This window comes from Pithys albifrons, chromosome 5 (genome assembly GCF_047495875.1).
Source record: "Pithys albifrons albifrons isolate INPA30051 chromosome 5, PitAlb_v1, whole genome shotgun sequence".
Classification (NCBI taxonomy): Eukaryota; Metazoa; Chordata; class Aves; order Passeriformes; family Thamnophilidae; genus Pithys; species Pithys albifrons.
In genome coordinates this window covers 22,056,953-22,077,363 of record NC_092462.1, presented here as the reverse complement: position 1 = coordinate 22,077,363, position 20,411 = coordinate 22,056,953, and the positions used below count along the sequence as shown (strand labels likewise).

At 37.8% G+C, this 20,411-nt stretch overlaps 1 protein-coding gene across 1 annotated transcript in view; it reads right to left on the bottom strand.

Moving 5' to 3' along the window:
- BMPR1B (bone morphogenetic protein receptor type 1B) overlaps positions 1-20,411 on the bottom strand; it is a 243,653-nt gene that overhangs the window by 157,928 nt on the left and 65,314 nt on the right. The gene's annotated exons all lie outside the window — the stretch shown is intronic.

The window sequence follows — 20,411 nt, the reverse complement described above, 5'->3', positions numbered from 1 at the left end:
CCCTGAGGCTCTTCATCATCCAACCTAAGTTAAGCAGAGCATCAAACTGCTGGTGTAGGAAGTTTGCCTCATATGTTTTTTTTACCTGCATACAATCTTTAAAGTATCTTTCTTCCTTTGAAAAAAGCCAGACAATGTTGTTTTTATATTAAAAGCTAATCTAGTGTTTGTTTCTTCAGTGCTCTAATATTTAAATGGGCTTTACTAAGGAGATGAATTTTAACTCTGATTGTTGAGTGCATTTGTGCATCATTCAGTTTTATTTCTCTCATATTTTAACATTTAGCTTCATGAACAAAAACACCCGTCACTACTAGAAAAAACAAACTGTGTTGTGTATTTAGTGCCTGATTCATCAGTTGTTGGGGCATCCTTTTATCACTTTTAAAATTAATATGCAATAAGATGCTCAGGTTTTACACACTTGTTTTCCCTATGCACTGAAATAACTACACAGGCACAGAAAAACCAGGCCAAGCCGCAGTATCTGTCAATATGTGCTTCTTAAAAGGTTTCTTGCAAGAATGTCATGTTTGAGGGGGGCACCCTTGCCCTTGCATGCACCTCAAAAAGAGCTGGATTTGTCCTAAGGCTACCAGAAGTCATTTTGCAGTTCAACAGCATCCTGCAAATGCTGGGACACAGCTTGCCCCTTCAGGCAGGCACAGTAGAGTTGAGGCTGCTGCCCACTGTCACCCGTCAGCACCTTGCTCTGGGGCTGCCACCAGCTGCTACAAGCTGTGGCATCTACCTGGCTCTTAAAGATACCGGCAAAAAGGTTCTGAGCATGTTACTCCAGATCTAATGATCCAGGAGCACTGATGAGTTTTAGCAGACCTGTCCAGCAGTGTTCATATACAAGCCGATGTATACACAATGTGTGCCATGTTTCCCCATAAGGGATTTAGATTTGTGGCTTTTTAGTAACTCTGCGAAACCAAAAGCAAGAAAATATAATTTTATGCCAGGGATACTAAAAGAAACAAGAGCTATCCTGATGATGAAGGTTTTGTTTTCATTTTTAGGCCTACATTAATGTCCTTTACACTGGCATCGGAGAGGTACAGAGGGGAATTAGATATTGGCATTCCATTAGAACCCATTTTTCCTTAGAATAGGAGGAGGCACTTCTGGAACATGAGCTTGTAGCACTTTGCAAAGCTCCTTGCTTTATTCAGCGAGGAAGTAATGTCTAATTAAACTAGACAGAACAAATGCTTCAACATTTTAGCTGAAAAAGCCAGTAAAGGGGCTCCACTAGCACGGGGATAGCCAGCTGGGGCTTCCCACTCGCTCACCAGCAGCCTGTAAAGCTGCTACGGGGAGGCCTTGTCATTGTATTCAAAGACACTTTTAAGAGGCAATAGGGTAAGCTGTGCAAGATATGATGTGCAGGGAGCCCCATAAAATCCTTTAATGGAAACAGTGGGCTTGTGTTGGAAAATGTTTCGTAAGATGTGCACACCAGGATAAAGAGTTGAGCTCCTGTAAGGCACCATGGCCTGCCTGAGTGCACAGGCTCCCATAGCCCTCAAACCTCACCACGAGCTTTTGGGATGTTTTCCATAAGAAAGTTTGCATCATCAAGTCACAATTCATACTGCAAACACTGATATAATGATGACAGAAGACTCTTTTTTCTCTGGGTTTTGTTTTTTTTTTTGTGTGTGTGTGTTAAACTGTCACAGGCAAGGTGAGTTGGTTAGCCAGCTAAAAGCTTCCAGGGCTGTTCACCAGAAAAACATAACTGGAAGAATGTGACTATCACCAGAATGTATTTTTTGCCTGTTGACTGAAGTTCTCCACAGCTTCTCCTAGCTACTCAGAGTCACCACAACCACCACAGGAAAACAAAACAGTGGCTCTAAGCAGGCCAAGAGAAGAACACCACCAGAAAGAAGTTCTTACACAATGGATCTGGAAAACACCTGATTTCTCTCATCTAAATATGAACAAAAGTTTAAGTATTCAAAGGGATGACCATAAAAATTGCAAGCATCAACAATCAGAATATGGGCCACCCACAGATGCAGATTAGATCTTCATTGTTAAAAATTATATGAAATCTGGACCATCAAAAACGCTGCTTGAACTGTAGTACTTTTGATATTTATGTACAGTAACTACACTTTCACTCCTGCTTTGCAGGATTAAAAGCACTAATGTGGCCATTAGGGAAGCCCATCTATTTAAAGGCAGAAATAACCAGAATCCAGGGGGAGAGGGAAGGAGGGAAAAAGCTAATACCTTTCCTTGATGCTTGTTTTGTGTAGAAGGACTAATACGTTGCCCACTCAAAAAAAAAAAAAAGTCCTTGGAAACAGTGAATGATTTTTTTGTGACCAAGTGTCTGGTTTATATTTGAACATACAGGAAATACATTCTCCTAATCAGCCCTTTTTACCTACTGCCAAAAAAATGAGAGTGCAGCTTTGCAGCCAAAGCAAGCTGTTATCCACTCTTTTTATGATTAACTCCAAACCCTTATATTAATGCAATATTGCAAATGAGCACTTAAATGCAGAAGAACCAGAAAAAGCAAATGATGGAATCCCTCTGGCACATGTATACATTCTACAGACATCCTATTGTAAATAACTCTTATGCTGATTTTTCCCAGTGCTATTTAATCTGATTAAATCCAAAAGTAAATCCTTTATAAAACCATGCATACAATATCTACAAAATATCATCTGTCCCTAGTAAATTCTCTAAGAAAATATGCTTCAAAAACTTCTGTTTGCATACAGTATCATTCTGTTCATATCCTTCCTGCTTACAAGAAAACAAGGTTATTACACATTCCAGCTAGTTCTCAAGATATATCTCCAGACAGTATTTTCAATTTCCAAAACACATTTTTCCCCCCCTACCAACATAAAATGTCCATTTGTTCTGGATAACAGCTCTTGCACCTTACTTAATGCACAATCAGTACAAAGACGGCTTATGCACCTGTAATTAATAATTAAAAAAAATCTACACATCAAATCTATTGCATATATGTCAAGAAAATGCACAATTCATCAACATAAAGTAGATTTGTAATATTTAGACTGCTTTAGATTCACTGCCCAGGTACAAGCCATATGCCCAGCACTACAAAAACAGGACTCATTAGACACCAGCTACCAAGCATACATGCTTGTCATTCAGCTGGAAGAAACATTTTATCACAATTGGTTAGAGATAAAGCTCTCAGAATCTTTAACACTGTTAAGTGACAGCTGATTGATCCATTCCCATGTCCTCTGTCAGTCAGGGGAGGGAGACCTTCATATGAATGCAAGGAACACTTTCATTCTGAATTAAAGCAGGCAAGATCAAAAGAACATTCAAAATTCATAATTTGGGGGAACAGAAATTAGAAATAAGCCTAGGTTTGAAAAATATGACAAGTGCTTTAATGAAAATACAACCAATTGCTAATGTATTGTGACAAGGCAGAAAATATTCACTTCGTAAGCCCGAGCACCTGAACAAACATTTATTATCCTGACCCAAGAACAGTCAAAGAGTTCCAGAGTTCATATGCTAATGTACCTTACTTCAAAGATTTCCTTAAGCTACATCAGAAAGCAAAATTTCTAATGCCTAGAATTTTAGCACTGAAGAAAAGGAGACTGACAAACTGCCATGCTTCAAAAGAAAAAGACACTGAGAAGTGTACAAATACCAAACCCCTTTATTTTTATTGAAATATACAACTGCCATTTACTAATTGTAAAACCTGTACCTAGGTGAACTTTACTCCCATATGACTGGTAAAAATTTCTGTTTCCTAAGATACTCCCTTACAGCCACTGCTACCCCTTCTAAATTACTATGTGTTACTGGCTGCTTGCAATTCAGGAATTTGATGTTGTGGCACCAGGCAAGAGAGACATAGCTGAAACCTTACAAAGAAAAGGTCCTGTGGCACCATAGTTCAGTGACAGAAAGCTTGGGTCAGCTGCTAGGACTGCTTAGAAGGTCACTCAAAAGGGGATTTTAAAAGCATATAGGATAAAAGGAGAGAATCAACTTCACTAACTCAAGATTACTACAGAAATCTGCTAGGATGATTGGCATGACAGTAATGTGAAAAGTTATGATATTTGGGGAAAAAAGAGTGAGCAAAGAGGAGAGAAGTTTAATTGGCATTGGATGGGAGGGAAGGTGTTTCATATTATAGTTACAGCTTCATCCTTCCCTCATCCGATCAAGATGTAGGTGACCAGGAGGACACATGAGCTGGGATGTAGGGGCCTGATTTGGTTTCTGTGTACAAAACACTGGAACAAGTGTTATACATCCAAGACTGGAACACCAAACACTCTCAAATTCTCTTGATTTCTATGTGGAGCTTAAATTATTTACAACAAGTAAAAGAGTAAAGCTAAATATGAGAAAAAGATCATGCTTAGTAATACTGAAGTCTTTTTCAAGGGTATTGGGCACAGCGGCTTTCAACATTACAGGATGAACTTGATCTAACAACACAGAAAAGACATTCAGTTTCTAACACAGAGACAAAAGGCACCCTTCTAATGACACAGTTATAGCCCTTAATTGTACCAGAAAAGCAAGAGAATACACTGCTACCCCAGGAAGACGAGATACCACTTGTTCATTTCTCACTGGGAATAAACAGGCACTCACGGCATATGGCACAACAAGCCTAACAGGCTTGTATGAAGTCATTTCCACTCTGTTAATACCTTTTAGTAAGGTCTATAAGAGCAATGATATTTAAAGAAACCTGGAAGTTCATTAATGTTGTGTCAACATTCAAAGAAGGACAACCCAAATTCTTACAGACTACTTGTAATCTGACACCGATTCAGGCAAGGAAAGGAACTATTTTCAGGGGATTTAACTGATACAAAAACAATGAACAGTTATTACATTAATGCCAGACATTATGGATTTATGTAAAATAGATCTAGTGAAACAAAGTAGGTTTCATCCTCAATATATTGGATTAAATAAGGGCTTACAAATTAAGCACATTGGTATTTGTGAGGCATTTCAACTTTGTACTATCCAAAATTCTGATCAAAAAAGCTGATGCTAAAAATAACTAATAAGCACCTGTTCAAAAGACTGGCTGATTTCAGAGTCATGACTGTAGATCCAGGCTCTATGAGCAACATCAAGCAAGCCTCTGCACAGCATTACTGACATCAAAGTCAGCTTAGAAATTTGTGTCCCGCCTTTGAACAACACCTAAAATGTCAGAGAGAACACATTAAAGGATTTACAGTAAACAAACTAACCTTTTTGTTGCTTAACTTAGAGGAGCTCTAGGAACAGATTTTACTGCAGTTGCCCAAGTGCCTTCAATGGAAGAAGACACCAATCTTACTTCAGCTGATGAAGTATGAAAAAAACCTCAGCTATGGATAGATATTCCAGAAAGGACAATTAATCCGTGATCTAGATTACCAAGGCCAGTAATGTTGGATTCTTTAGCTCTTGATATCAAGAGATAAAGTAAAAGAAACCTTTCCAGAACATATATAATAGCAAAGTACACATTTGCATTACAGATATGCAATTTCTCAATACAGAGTAATTGCAAGAAGTTTGATGGCTTGTGACATGTAGGAAGACCAGACAACTTTTTCAACAAACTCTTCTGTCTTACTTGCTTTGATTGTACAAATGAATGAAAGAAAAAAAAATGAACTTAAAGTTGAAAGAAAAATACAGAACAACTATTTTTAATCTTTACAAAAGTAACATTAACATTCCCTCAACAGTGAAAAGGTTTACTAATACTAATAACTGTGATAAAGGCACACCATTCTTCTCTTTCATTTACTGTAATATCTTGAGTTCTTGCAAACTGCTTTACTTGCTGTTGCTGACAGGAGGAGAATGAAGTAGAATGTATCCGGTACTGTACAACACAAAACTGATAACATTATCCTACTTGAAGGTCAAGGTTCCTTTGGTAGCACATGAGTGATATGAAGTCAGGGGAAGACAAAAAAATAAAATCAGCAACAACAAAAATCCTCAAGACACTTAGGGAAAAAACAGCAGCTAAAATGAACAGTTGATCTCAGGGAAGATATCGGAACCAAATTTAATAATACGCTAAGCAAAACCAAGCATGTCTCAGGCAAAGTGGATTACCTCTGCAAATGAACAAGGACTGAAATGAGAGTTTACTCAGTTCCTTCACATACTCACAGACTGGAAAGACAGCTTGGAAAGAAGCAGTATTGATGAGAAAAAAAAACACAGCAGGGAAGACCTCAAAACCAGACAGGAAGACAGGTGGCAGTGTAAACTGGCAGAAAGGCCAGCACCAGATAGAAAAAGATCAGAAATAAAATATTGTGTGGCTTGAGGAATTCAGCTGTAGGAACAAACTGTTCAACCAGATTAAGAAGGAAGGTCAGAGCAGAATTCTTAGGACACTTCGCTACTTTCCCTTCTATCAAAACTACACAGGGCTTGTCAAAGTTTGTACAATGCCTGTTGGATCACATACAGGATAAACAGCTTGCCAGGCAAGTGTCTCAATAAAACAAATCTTGCTGTGCTTCTGTTTGCTCAATGCTACTGCCTGCATCAGGTGTTGAAAATGCTTTCAGAAATTCCAGCAATATTTAATCTTCTAGGACAAGAATAATAACCTCATCACTAACCGATGGAATAAATAACTACTGCCAAAAAATACAGAAAAGCTGCAGTGTCAGTGGAGCTGCACTTACATGTGGGACCTTTACCCTGCACAAAAGAAAATGCCAAACTCCTTCCAGTTGGTGTGACACAGATATAATCTACTACTACCTCTGATACAGCTACTATCAGTAATGAGTAGTCTATGAGGAATAAATAAATGAAGAATGAGAAAATCTTTTATGAAAACCAAATAAACTCCGATGAGCTTGATACCACCTGGTATCCCAATGCTGAAGGGAAAATATTTCTGTCCAGGTATCCTGAGAAATGATTTTGATTTTGAATAACTAGGGTGACCTGTGACTATGTCACTTCAATCCATCATGTCATAATAGTATAACCTCTACCGTGAAAGCAATAAAAAGCCATTTGTTCATGGTTCATTTTTACCACAATTTACATATAAGGAGCTTGGCTAATTACTACCACCATCTAACCCATTTCACTAATGAGCAGAATTATTGCTTTTATGTAAATACCATCTTTATATGTACTTTTTAATATATTTTTAGCAGATGGAATATTCCTTTACACTTCCTGAATTCAGTAATAACCAGCTTTTTTATTTTATATACAGACTAGTTTTCAGTCTTGAAGATCCACACAAACCCCAGACAATGTGTACTTTATAAACATACTCATAAATTTTTGTATGAACTCAGTCAACAGTCTCCATAAAGTGCCAGATAACAACAGTACTTTGTCCAGACTGGCAGCAGGACAATGCAATATTAGAAGAGAATCAACCTAAGAAAAAACAGACAGACAAAACGCAGTGAGCATCGATGATGAATTCAGAACATACATGAAACTAGCCCTGAAGATCTCAAGTAAAAAAATCTGATTTTTGGTTAAACTCCTTCAAATAACATCTCAGTTAGCTATAGAATGGCCCAAAGATTACATCCCAAATTACTGAAGTGCAGCTGTTGTTGTCCTGTTTCATCCTCTCATAAGAAAAGGCTCCAACCTAGAAACTCATTCAAGGGCTGTCTCAGTGTGTGTTGTATCCAGCTGAGGTTTGTTCTCTCACTGTCACTGCAGTTCACACAAACCGAGCCTTACAAAAGCCATCTTGTCCAATCTGTCAATGTTTCTCCATCAGATGAGCACATGAGGGAACTTACTTCCAACTTAGCTGCACTACAGGATTTTCCCAGTCCAAAACATCAAGTAGTGGTTTTGTGTGGTGTAAATCATAAGAAATAATAAACATTCAAATCCGAAATCTCTTATGAGGGAACACTAAAGATAAAAAGGGTACAGTACCAATGCTTTACAAAAAGCATATTATTGAATTCATGGGACTGACAAAACTCTGGATAATTTCACTCCTTGACAGCACTCTCAAATTTCAACAATGTACAAAGAATTCATTTTCACCTTTTAATCTTGTGGATTAAATATGGGTTTTAAAAAAAAAAAAATTGAGCATAAAAGAGACCTCCCAGCTTATAATTCACATATTAAAGAGGACCTCCTGCTAAAAGCAATTATTTCCTATACATTGCTTTAATAAAATTAATCACTTTAAATCTGTAGATTTTTCAAAATAAATGTTTCCCAGCACAAGAACTGCCATTCTTATGAAATATGGGGGCAGGTGTTTGTATAGGAAAACAAAATATTATGGAGCTCTTGAAACAACATAAAAATTACAGACACTCCAAAGGACAACCAAGGAATCTGCAAAGTCTCCTTCTGTGGACCAGTTTCCTACTATTATTAACTTTTTGCATCTTAATTGTGAAAGAGTAAATGATCGGAAAAACCTGAAGAAAATACAATTCATTCTTAATTTCTGAGAGAAAAAAAGAGGAGGTCAAGATTTATTTGTTTCTTATTTTTAAAATTAGCTTTAAGTGGAAAGCACTTCCAAAAAAAGAAGCCAGGTTTTCTGCTTATCTGCAAGAAATGAAATCTCAAAAACCTTTCTACTTATATAGTTAATATATTCTTCTGGCATGATGTTCAACAAAGAGGTAATTCTAGATGTCAAGGGATTTGAAGACACACAGCTCCTCACAAAATGTGCTCAACCTTTGGATTTATTTACCTATTGAATCTCTGCTTGATTCAGAGGGTAGAAATTGTCCAATGTTAGGGAAGAACACAATCCATTTGATTTATATTCTAAAGGTCATAACTGGGCAATAAGACAAGGTCTGGGGAAAGCCATTCTGCAAGAATTACCTTACCTTAAACAAATATACTGAATGAATACCAGTGAAGTCAAGGGAAATGAAAACATGGCAAAGAAGTAACATATAAGTGGCAAAACAGTTCTTGTAATAAAAGAAATACCAGCACTAGTAAACCTCTCTAATAATAGACAAAACACAACAGTCTGTCCTTTTATATTTAATTTTGTATCACTCCAAGTGTTCAGTACATTCTTCAAAGATAACCACTGCTCACAAAAAAAAAGGGAATTAGATGTTTTGCTATTCACAAGCCACTTTTGATTTATTACATTTCATAAGATACTTGAGTAAAAGACAAATTCAAACAAAAGCCATCAATTTATTCTAACAAGCTCTCCAAGTGGAAATAATGTCTGACCTTGGTCTTGGGTTTAGCCTTTTAATTAATACTACCTCTAGGGAGACAGTAATAGTCTCAGCTCCAGCAACATTATTTTTTCTATTGGAAGAAATGATCTTTTTGAATTGTAGAACATCTACTCATTGATAGAGCTACCCATGAAAATATTCCTTCATGACTACCCTTAAACAGGACAGATCACAATGTTGAAGAAGTCTTGCTCCCATCTGTTAAAAATTGTTCCCCTTTGAAAACAAGGAGCAAGGGGGTCTCAGAGCCACTGCAGTTAGCATGTGTCACCTTCATGAAGCACTCCTACAAGCAACGTGCTTCCCAATTAAATAGCTGTTTTTTTTTTTTTTAAAAAAGATTCCAAGTATTTTTTTCCACCGGCACATAAACAATTAAATAGTTTTAAAAGAGAAGAGGTCATACAGACGTTAAATTCTAACATAAATGCTGGGTTTTAATCAAAATTTGGGAGTGGGGAACAATAGATGGAGTTGGTAAAAATGCTAGAACCATAAAGTCATTGTTCTAAATTAAAAGCATCTCTCTCTGATACAAGACCCAGTTAAGGAAAGCTGGAACACTGACAGTTGCATTAATTAAACCACTTGCAAATATGTCCCTATCCACCTTCAGTGCAGCCCTTTCCAGATGAGAAGTCTCATGCCTGATTTGTATCAATAGGATCAGATAATGTACCCAGACATCAAGAAAAGTGCCTAAAGTAAGTATTTAAAGTATCTGCTACAGTGCAAGTCAGTAACTCAAACCACTGGAAAATGAGAGCATGACACCCAGGAGATTTTGAGCTGCCATTCTCTGGTGGTGCCAAATTTCAGACAGAACTTTAGCTCACCTGCAAAATGCTGCATTTTCCAATTTAGACAAATTATTATCTTTTAAACCAGAAGCGTACTAACGTGCAGATATGTCCATGTTAACAGCAAGTCATGTTGACACCACTTCAGACCCGGGTCTATGTTTGCAAGAGACCAGGAGACTGAGGAGCATCCTGCCTGCTCCCACCTCCAGCCCTTGGCTCCACACCACCAGCAGTGCTGCCTCCATTGCAGGAGCAGCTCAACAGTGACAATGAGCATCCACAAACAGAGGAAATGAGGCAGAAACTAATCTTTGCCACCCAAAAGTAGCTGTGCACCAGTACCCAGGAGTGGTATCCTTGGTGTCTAAACTGTTTCTGGGCATGGGACTCTTTTTTCCTAATGGTCTAAAGATACTTTTCACACTGCTACACGTTATTATCAAGAAGCAAGCAAGATTCTCTGTGGAGTGCAGTAAGACTCATGTTAAGAATGAAGGTTAAAAAGAATTATACATTCTAAGACTAAGAAAAAGAAAGAGCAAACAGATTCTCCTAATTGAAGACATGGCAGTTGCCAATCCAATTGAACTTTTTCAGTTGCTCATGGTTTTATTAAGCATTTCTTATGACTCATTCTCATTGCCTAAAGGAATAATGTTACTAAATCCAGCTTACGTGCACATATGTATTACTGAGTTAAAGGCAAAGAGGCCACAAAAACACTTTCCAACTATACCAGATGAGATTAGGGAACATTTCAGACAAGTAGTATTACCTTGGCTTGGGTTTATTTAGACTTCCTCTGGATTTAACTCTGTATCTAAGAAAATCAATTCATATGAATTAAAACTTAGAAAGCTTTCAATTCCACAGTCCCTTGAAAATTTCAGCAGATTATATTTTTTGTTCTTCCAGTTCTTTAACAATCTTCAGGTTGTATATCCAGCTATTTCAATAGTTAATGCCTCAGGGGGGAAAAGCATTTTTCAAATGTGAATGTCAGTCATAATTTTTACTTTTTCAGCTGTAAAATCTAAATTAGCAGTATAACGTACTTTAATTATTGTGCTGTTATTTTACAGTGTTAAGTTGGTGTATTCACATACGCAGACCCCTGCTGAATCAGACAGTAACTCTGGCAGTTCTGAGACATCAGTCAAAAGAAAATTACCTAAGAGGCTGACAAGTCTGAGCTTAGAGCTCTTCAGTTGTTGCTGAATTCCAGTTTTCAGCCCAAGAAACAAAACCTGAGATAAATGTATTCAGAAAGCATGGGTATGGACATCAGTATTTCTCATGAGGTTTCATTTATATGTATTTTACTTCTGGGGGCTTACCAATTTTGAAACTGTATAAAAAACACCATTGATTTTATATTAGGTTATCTGAAAGAGAACTACTTATAAAATTGGAAAGATCTAAAGTGACTTGTGTCCTTGCTTATCCATCCAGTATCCAGGACCACAAAATCCGTTGACTCAGAGAAGACAACAAAAAGCAGAAAAATGAACCTCAAAGTAGCTTATACAATGATCTTCTACCTGATTTCATTTTCAAGTTCTTATGCACTAGAAAATTGTGAATTTTAGAAAGATAAACAGTTTACTCTGATTAAAGAACAAAACATACCTCAAAAAAAAAAAATTGAGCTTAAAATTGAAAAGAGAAGGATGATATTGACGATCAGGAAGATGTAAATCTTGCCAGCCACAGGAATGTCTTCACAAGTAAGAGCTAAAGCCACTAGAAAACTTGCTTGTGTGTTTTTACTGTATTTCTTAGTCCTTAGGCAGCAGCAGTATGTTAAGATACATGCCTTTTCTCAGCACATTCAGCATTTCAAAACACTGGATATCTCATAACAAGTTGGGTGCACCCACCTCAACAACAGTCAAGAGACGGAAGGATGGAAACAAAAAAACAACTGTCTAAAATGTATGGCCAACTGGCAGCTTTTAAATAACTTTACTGCTACTTTTCCCATAAAAATAATGAAAAGCTGCATCCAAGCTACAGCAGAAGTGTGGTAAAATTCATAGTAAGCCCTGATCCTCTGAGTATCCAGGTTTGGATATCTCTGGACTCGGGGTTAGCATCTGGTCCAGCCTATTGTGACCTCAGGCCTACAAGTGGTTTGTGTAGTTTTAAAAGAGCAAACCAGCAATACTCACATTGAAATACACATTCATACCAAAACTATGCCAAGCTTCAATACCATTAGCCTTCAGCTCAATGGGAGTTGAAATACAAAATTTTCACAACACACCCTCTAAATCTACACTTCCTGAGGCCTTCCTTAAATTGCACTTCAATACTGTCTGCTCATGTAACATTCTTTCTGCTATTACTTTTGTAGTCCATACCTGAGATGAAAAAATAAACCTTTGGGTGTTAAATATGAATAACAGTTGCACTGGGACAAAGTCTTCTTCCTGGACAGAGATGGAAGGAGAGAAGAGCAGAAGATAGCAACCACAAGCTCATTTGCTAACTCAAGAGCAGGTTCAACAAGTGCTACACATAAACTCACTTGGAAGGGCAAGGGCAGTTCTACAGGGGCATGTGCCTAAAGCAGAAAATACCTAGGCACATCTGGTGGTGAACAAGTTGAATTTAAACAAGCTTTCAAATGCCTGTTGAGTACAGGAGGTATTTTTAGCTTTCTTTATAAACTGAAAAGAGTAGTTCCCAAAGCTTGAAAATGGATTATTTAATTTCGTTTTATTTTTCCTGGCATTTTATTGCAAACACTCTTAAAACTGTTTTCAGGTTAAGAAAAACAAGCAAAGGGAAAATGCACAGGTTAGAGTTCGCTCTTCTTGAAATTTAGCCCAGAATTGCTAAGTGTTAATCTCTGGAGGAAAAGCAAATTAATTCTGTAAGAGTGGCTCTGATTTTAGGCCATATGACCTGTTTCTCACATCTCTCACAGATTTCATATAGTTCTCGACAATCTACCGTTTGCACAAAATCCCAGAAAGATTTTATTCATTAAATGTACTAATTGCAGCAAACTCTCATCTCTCTTAATAAGCTTTCAAGAGCAACATGCCAATAGCAGCATTCCTGAGCAACTAGCTACTGATTTAATGTGGTTATGGCAGCTGAAATTTTGCTTCCCTCAAACACAGCAAAAACAATACATTAGTATCTGCTTAGAAAAAACAGTAACTGAAAATAGGGGTTTTCAACTTTCTCAACTGGTCAGTTTGTTAGTCCTTGGAAAAATTGTTCAAGGGTATAACAGTGTCACCAGGGATATTTTGTGTACCAATGTATTTTGAAATATAGGCTGTATATCACAACTCATTTTCCAAATAATTTGTATGTGTGTTTACAAAGTCGATTCCATGTGATATTCCCTGCTTAACATTTACAGACTAAATGGAATATGGTTTGTTTCTAATTCACTTAGATTTCCTGGTGGAGAAAAATAGAAGGAAGATTTTTCTCCTTCACAACTTGTTTAACCTTCTGTAAAACATACTAGAGCTTATTATACTTGTTGCAACATTAGAACAGGTATTAGAATGGATGCTTCAGGAAGCTACACTAATAATTCTTCTTTATTCAGGGGCAAAAAAGCAAGGGACTAATTCCATAGTTGAAGTGTTAAGGTGTGTCTTTCAGCTTCTCCTGCATGGAACGCACTGTGGTCCTCACTCCCTACCTACCCTCATCCTATGAAATTACAGTGCTCAAGCCAATGGCTCCTCACGCTTTTGATTTTTGTTCTTCCCTTTAAAATACATTTCCCTACTTTGAAAGCTGTTTTAGTTCCCAGCTCCCCAGTGGGGGAGAGCCCTTCAGTGCCTCTTGTTTGAGCAGCAAATGTAATGTGCCGTTTGCCCCTCAGATTGTAATGTGAATGATGGAACTGCCCAAAGTCCACCATGCTTAAATAAGTTTGGATTTTCTTTCTATGAGGCAAAGCAAGGAGTAGAATCCATCCCCTGACCCACTGTCTGTGAAAGAAGTCACTCAAATTCTCAGGCTGTTTAAGCCTCTGTTTTTCCCTCTAACTCCACCCCACCACAAAAAAAAAAAAAAAAAAAAAAAAAAAAAGACCCAAACAACAAAACAAAACCAAAAAACCAAATAAACAAACAAAAAACCCAAACAAAGCAAAATTAAGAACACACACACAAAAAAACCCCACAAAAGCAAAATAACAAAAACAAACAAAAAATACCAAAGCAAACCAAACAAAAAAAAACAAACCACAAAACCACACAAACCAGAAGAAGGGTGAAGACAATGAAATGAGGACTGATTTGTAAGTTGGTCCTTGTGTGTAAACCTCTAAACTTCACTGAGTCTTCCCACTTGGATAGTTACATCCATCTAAAACAATGGCAGGATCAGTGCAAGATGCACAGACATGAATATCTTACCAAGCTGTGTACCAGTGCCACCAAGTCAAAAGAGAATAGGTGGGTGAGAGAGACAGAATCTCTGGCTACAATTATCATGGCCTTAACCAACACAGCACAACAAGTGGTGAGAGAATTTCCCAATCTGATCCTACACTTTGCTGAGAATTGACCTCTTGTACAGCAAAGTGCAGGGGGTTCTACCTTTCTGGAAAGGGTTTTCTGGATACAAGTGTGTGCTGGCACCATGCAGCACTTCAGCAAGAAGCCTTGTTCACAATGCATAAATTAATGAAGGTGCTGGCCCATGAAGATGAAATGAACATCCTCAAACAAAAAGAGTGTATAACTTCATGTAAGAACTGTATAGGTCAAAGAACTTTAAATTTGTCTAAATGACATGCTGCTGTATAGTTTTCTAACAAGACATATAAGAATGCAAACTCCAGCTCAACACAGACATGAGTTAACTATGAATCTTACTAAAACAAAGGCCAGTTAATACTATTGATTTGAACTTCTTTTCATATTAAGAAGTGAGGATAGTTCTATTTTAAGAGATTTTTTTTAGAAATCCAAAAGCATAGAAGACTTGAGTATGTTTTATTATTACTTACTAATAAGGCCCTATCACTCAAATCAAGGATATTGTCACTCCAATTCACTGCTTTTATACTAGCTATTCGCCCCCTCCCCCTGCCCCAACCCTTGTTTTTTTCTTTCTTTTTTCCCCCCACCCTTTATAGCCACAGTGCAAAAATACAATGCATGTAGAAAGTTGCAGCCGTGCACAAAGCCAGCACTGAACCAAACTTGTGGAGCTGATCTCCTGCACTGTGGTGCCTTTCTGAAAGGGAGCGTGCAGCTCAGCCTGCAATGTTGTGCTTGGATGCCATACAGGTCTCCAAAGGAAAAAAGAAAACCAGCCCACCTTGTTTTCATTCCAGCCATGTTTACATAAAGGCCCTAAAGATCCCCACCAGCGGGTTATTTCTAACCCCTGGCCTCCTTCCCACCCCTGTGCCCCTCTCCAGCCAGCCCCCATGGTAACAACCTGCCATTCTCCTCAGCAGCAGTGGTTAAACATCTGGCTGTAAATTGCCATTGCCGCACATTTCAAGCCTTAACTATTCATCCTAGCTGGAGAAGAAAGGCAGAAATGGTTAACTGCACCTAAACTCAACTCTAGTGGAATCATCACTTGGCAACTAGGCAAAACCAGCCAACCAACCCCATTTTTAGCTGAAGTTACATTTGCAGTGAACTAGCCAGTATTTATCTGACTGACTCTAATATGGGTCATTGAATTTCACTCAGCTTTTCCTCACAAAACAGGGAGAAGTACAACCTGGCAGTCTGCAGTTAGTTGTATACCTGCACATCACTCAAAGCTGGGCAGAAAGAGCAAAGAAGTGCAGTTCCTATGAGCTCTTAAGGGCCAGGCCCATGGTTTCAATTTGTTTTGTAAAGAACCTCAAACAGTGTAGAAAGGAGTTCCTTGGGCAGCTGGTCTAGGCAGTGCATGAGCATGAATGATAAACAGTAAGAAGAAGGAAAGCAGTCCCTGTTTTCACTTGCCCTGTTGCAATTCTGCTTGCTCAGCCAGGTAGCTAGAAGTGCAGATTTAATCAACAGAAAAAGACTTCAGCCAGCTGACGAGATCTGATGTGGCTTCTGTTCATCTCAGCACATGCCACACAGAGCAAGGAAGCTGTTTCAAGTAACACTTACATAAATGTGTTTTAAATCTCTAAGTACACAAGACAACATGCTGAAAAATAAGCTACATGCTTCTCATGCTTTAAGGACTGTTGTGTGCCTCACTGAAGCCCCAAGGGAATTTCACCACGTGTCTTAAAACCACTGCATGTGGCTCTCAACTCCACAGGGGACAACTGCACAGCACCTCCAGACCTGGGAGAAACAAAGGAAAACACAATGTTCCATGTGTCTTGACTTTTGTAGTTTGGTTTTGCCTATTTTATGGATTATCAAAGTGGCAGAAATCATTCAGAGAATGCACTTAAAAGAAATTTAAACTCATGAAATTAAAGACATGATTTTCCATCCCAAATTTCAGAAAACAAATGCACTTCCCTCATGTGCTACCAAGTATGTGGGGTCTGGCACTGGGTTTTTGGGTTTTTTTGGTCTGTTCACTAATTTTTTTTTAAAACCTTTTTCCCCCTCCACATATTTGAAGAAGATGGAATCTGCACAGCTATTTTTATTAAACTTTCTCACTTACCAGACTGCCTCTTGTTCCTGAGCAGCTAAAGTCAAACTTACTGGATGACTGTGATCCAACTGCACAGATATAAGATTTTACAAGTGGATGTTGTTACGTGTTTTACACGTGGATACTACAGACGTAAAAAAATTCCTGTCCATTATCTAAGCCCAGCCTATGTGCCTACTCCAACTATGGTCCCTCATACATTTCTGTTCCTGAATATGTTAAATACTCACATCAATGACATTCATCATTTGACCTTAGATTAAAACATGCTTTAGTAGGTATTTATAATAGAAATCATCTTTCTAGGGCTTTTAACTTCACTGTAGGTTTATTTTTATGCTTCTAGTCTATTAATACAGTGCCAAAGAACAATTTGGTGTTGCTTAATTTAAAAGCTTTGACCTTTTAATCTGCAAGTAACGTTTACGATTATTAAGATATAAAGAACCATAGCTACATCTGCAAAAATCCGGAATTCTTTCAGATAATACTGTCTGCCAAGTCACCTACACTTTTCTTCTAACGTATCCTTTGTAAAAATTTTGGGTCAGGGGCATTATATCTGGTTTTGGTGCAAACTCTCAAATACTTAGTTGGTATTATCTATGAACTTTCAGCAACACTACCATCTCAGAAAGGTATCTAAAGGTTTCAGCCTTACCATGGGAACATAGATAGTACAAGGACATGAAATATCCCCTAATTTTGTCTAATGCGCAAACCCAAGAGACATCTACTATTCCACCTTTACTACACCCTTTATCTTCACATTTACATGTGCCTGATAGGCACTAATTTGTCACACGATGCTGTTGGATGAAATGTAGAAAGAATTTCTCAAATTTTATGCTGGCTTTAAGTTACAAACAGTAATTGCTCTTCTGCTAGAGTTAGTCTATGACAACACTCTTGCTCAGTATTATTTTTGGCTTGGGTCAAAGTGTTATTTGTATATGGCTTCTTTAGTGCTTATTGGGATCAGGAACTGAGGAGGAAAATAATTTCCTCAGCAGAAGCCTCCAAAATTAGAGAATATCCTCAGAGTGAAAACCACAGCTTTTATGAGTCCTTGTTAAATTTAAGTCTTACTCTAAGGAAAGGGAAAGAGAGGGGTGAACTTGGCTATCACTCAGTTAAAAAACTGATTCCAAAATCAATTCATATCCCACTGGATATCCCATTTCATCCATTCTTCTAGAGAAAGCAAGAGGGACTGAAAGATTTAGCATCCCCTCACGTCTATTTTGATCAACTGCTAGAAAGGCAGCAAGAAGGCACGCTTTGGAGATCGGGAAAGCTTATGGTCTGATGTGCAACCATTATGCCCACGCAGATGAAGGTGATTTGTGATAGCATTTTCCTTCCCTCAGCACCACCCCTCACAACATACTTCAGCTTTGCTGGAGTCAAGCACAATTTCCTGCTAGCGTCGACAGAAGGATGATCAAGCTATTAATGGAGAGAGGCTGTAACAGGTACAAAGCTGCTGTAACTTGCGCAGATGGAAGTATGACAGAAACAATGAGCAACTTCTGCCCTGGCAAAAGCCCTCTAGAAATACCTGGAGATTCTCTCTCTGACTCAATTTCTTTCAAATACAAAACTTCTTTGTGTTCAAATCCAACTGACAGCACCTTTACAAAACTTACACTGCCATTTTGGTATCAAAACTATTTCTTGCTTTCTATAAAAATGTTGAATATTTATTGTGGAAAAGGAAGGTAGAATAGAACATGTTCCATGCCAAGAAAAACAACTCTTATTTGGGCTTCATAGATGTAGAAAATGGTTCAAGAACTGTTTATCTGACTGAAAATGACATCTCTAGGATGCTGCTAAAACCAGCAAGAATAGTTTTTGAGAGGAATAAATCTAATAAAGTTACAGGATACCTACTGCATTTTTTGTTAATAATAAAAGACTTGATAGATCTTATAGCCCTCACATATCAAAAATATCTTTAACTAGGATAATTTTAAAACTTTTTAGTCTGCACACCGTATCAGGCCTGTATCAGTATTTACACATTAAGTTACTATGGGCTAATGCATTAAATGAACTAAGTGCCTTAGATTGCATACTCCATATAAAAGCTTTCGTTAGAACAATAGTGAATGTGTGCAGCATGCTTGTTTTCTCTTTTCTTATGCTTTCTTTTGCCTCATTTGTACATCTCTCCTTTCCTGACTATCAACATGACAGGAAACTGAGGGGAAGGCAATACTATATAAGAAGCTTCTATTTTGCATGTCTGTCTCCTTAATACCTCACTGTACAGCAAATCGTGTACCACTAGGAAGAAGATTGAGATGGTATGTTTTCTTCAGACCCTGTAATTTAGATGAAGTTTTAGAAACGCCAAGAAGCAGATATCCTATGAAGAAAAGCAAGAGAAGTCACTTACTATGGATTTATGTTGGTTTTCTGGATGAAATCTCAACTCAAAAGGTGCTCTCCTCCAATAAACAAAGAAAAATTGACAAGAAATTTTCCAATTTGACAAGAAAGAATATTAGCATAAAATCTTGCAGCATTTGTTTTTATTTCCTACAACATGTTTCACTATTGTCTAGCTTCTATGTCAGTTAACATCAAGTCAATTAAGTTCTATATCCATCCCATGATTGGGGGGTGGGGGTGAGGGGGTGGTTGTTGTCATTGCTGGGGTTTTTTTCCAAGTTTTTCTTTTCATGCCCTTCTTCGAAGTACCTCTGATTTTAACAATAATCATTTGGATAGTTTGAGGGCTTTCAAAGACAGAAGCAATTGTCTCTGCCTTGGCATGGCCACAGAAAAAGCTTAATCAAGTCTGACATTAAAGACCAACAAAAGATGAAAAAATGCAACTATGGATATACATGAAGAACAGAAAGAAGTGCTGAAAGGAAGCAAGAAGGTATTCATTGGATTAAATGTCATTGTGGTGCAGGTCTATGATGCACAATATGACATTATATGCATTACATAGCAAGGATGTGGATCTGGCAGGCCTAATAAACTTTAAAACTTGAAGAAACTCCAATCTTGCTGTACAAATTTATTACTCAACCACTGAGGATACTGAACAGAGTATTCTCTTTAAAGCCTACAGTTTATTTTTGCTCTCTCTTGAAACCTTTATATTCAAGTTTCAAACTCTCAGCTTCAGTATTTTGTTAATATCCAGGCTCATACTTTTCTACTTTATTCTTTTTCAATGTGTGCATCAGGTACTTTGTAGACAGCACCCAGACACTTGCTTTAAGAACTTCAGCTATTACAGCCATATAGTGATTATTTTTTGTCATTGACTGTGAAAGAAATAAAACCAGAAATCTCAACCTATGTTAACCAAACTAATAACAAGAAAACACGCAGCTATGTTTGAGAGCTCATTAGCAAAAGGCACAGACATACAGACATTCCCTTGCACAAAACCTCTTTCACCAGCATCAGATATAGAATATTTTCTGCATTTGTCACCTTTCAGGTCTGAGTTTCCAGCACGCTCCTTGTTACATGCAATTAGCCCCATGCCAAGGTTTGGTACATTTCATAATAAATCCCTGACCACATTTGCTTCAGGCTTGGCAGCTCTGGAAAGGCTCTATTCATCAGGGCAGCAGCAAGCCACAGGACTCACCACACCGCACAACTCACTCGCAGAATTCCAGCACGCTACACATTTCAACAAGTTATCCCCTCCCTCCTCTCCAGCAGCCTGACATGTGACTGTGATTAAGTAGGATATGAAAAAGCTCCAATC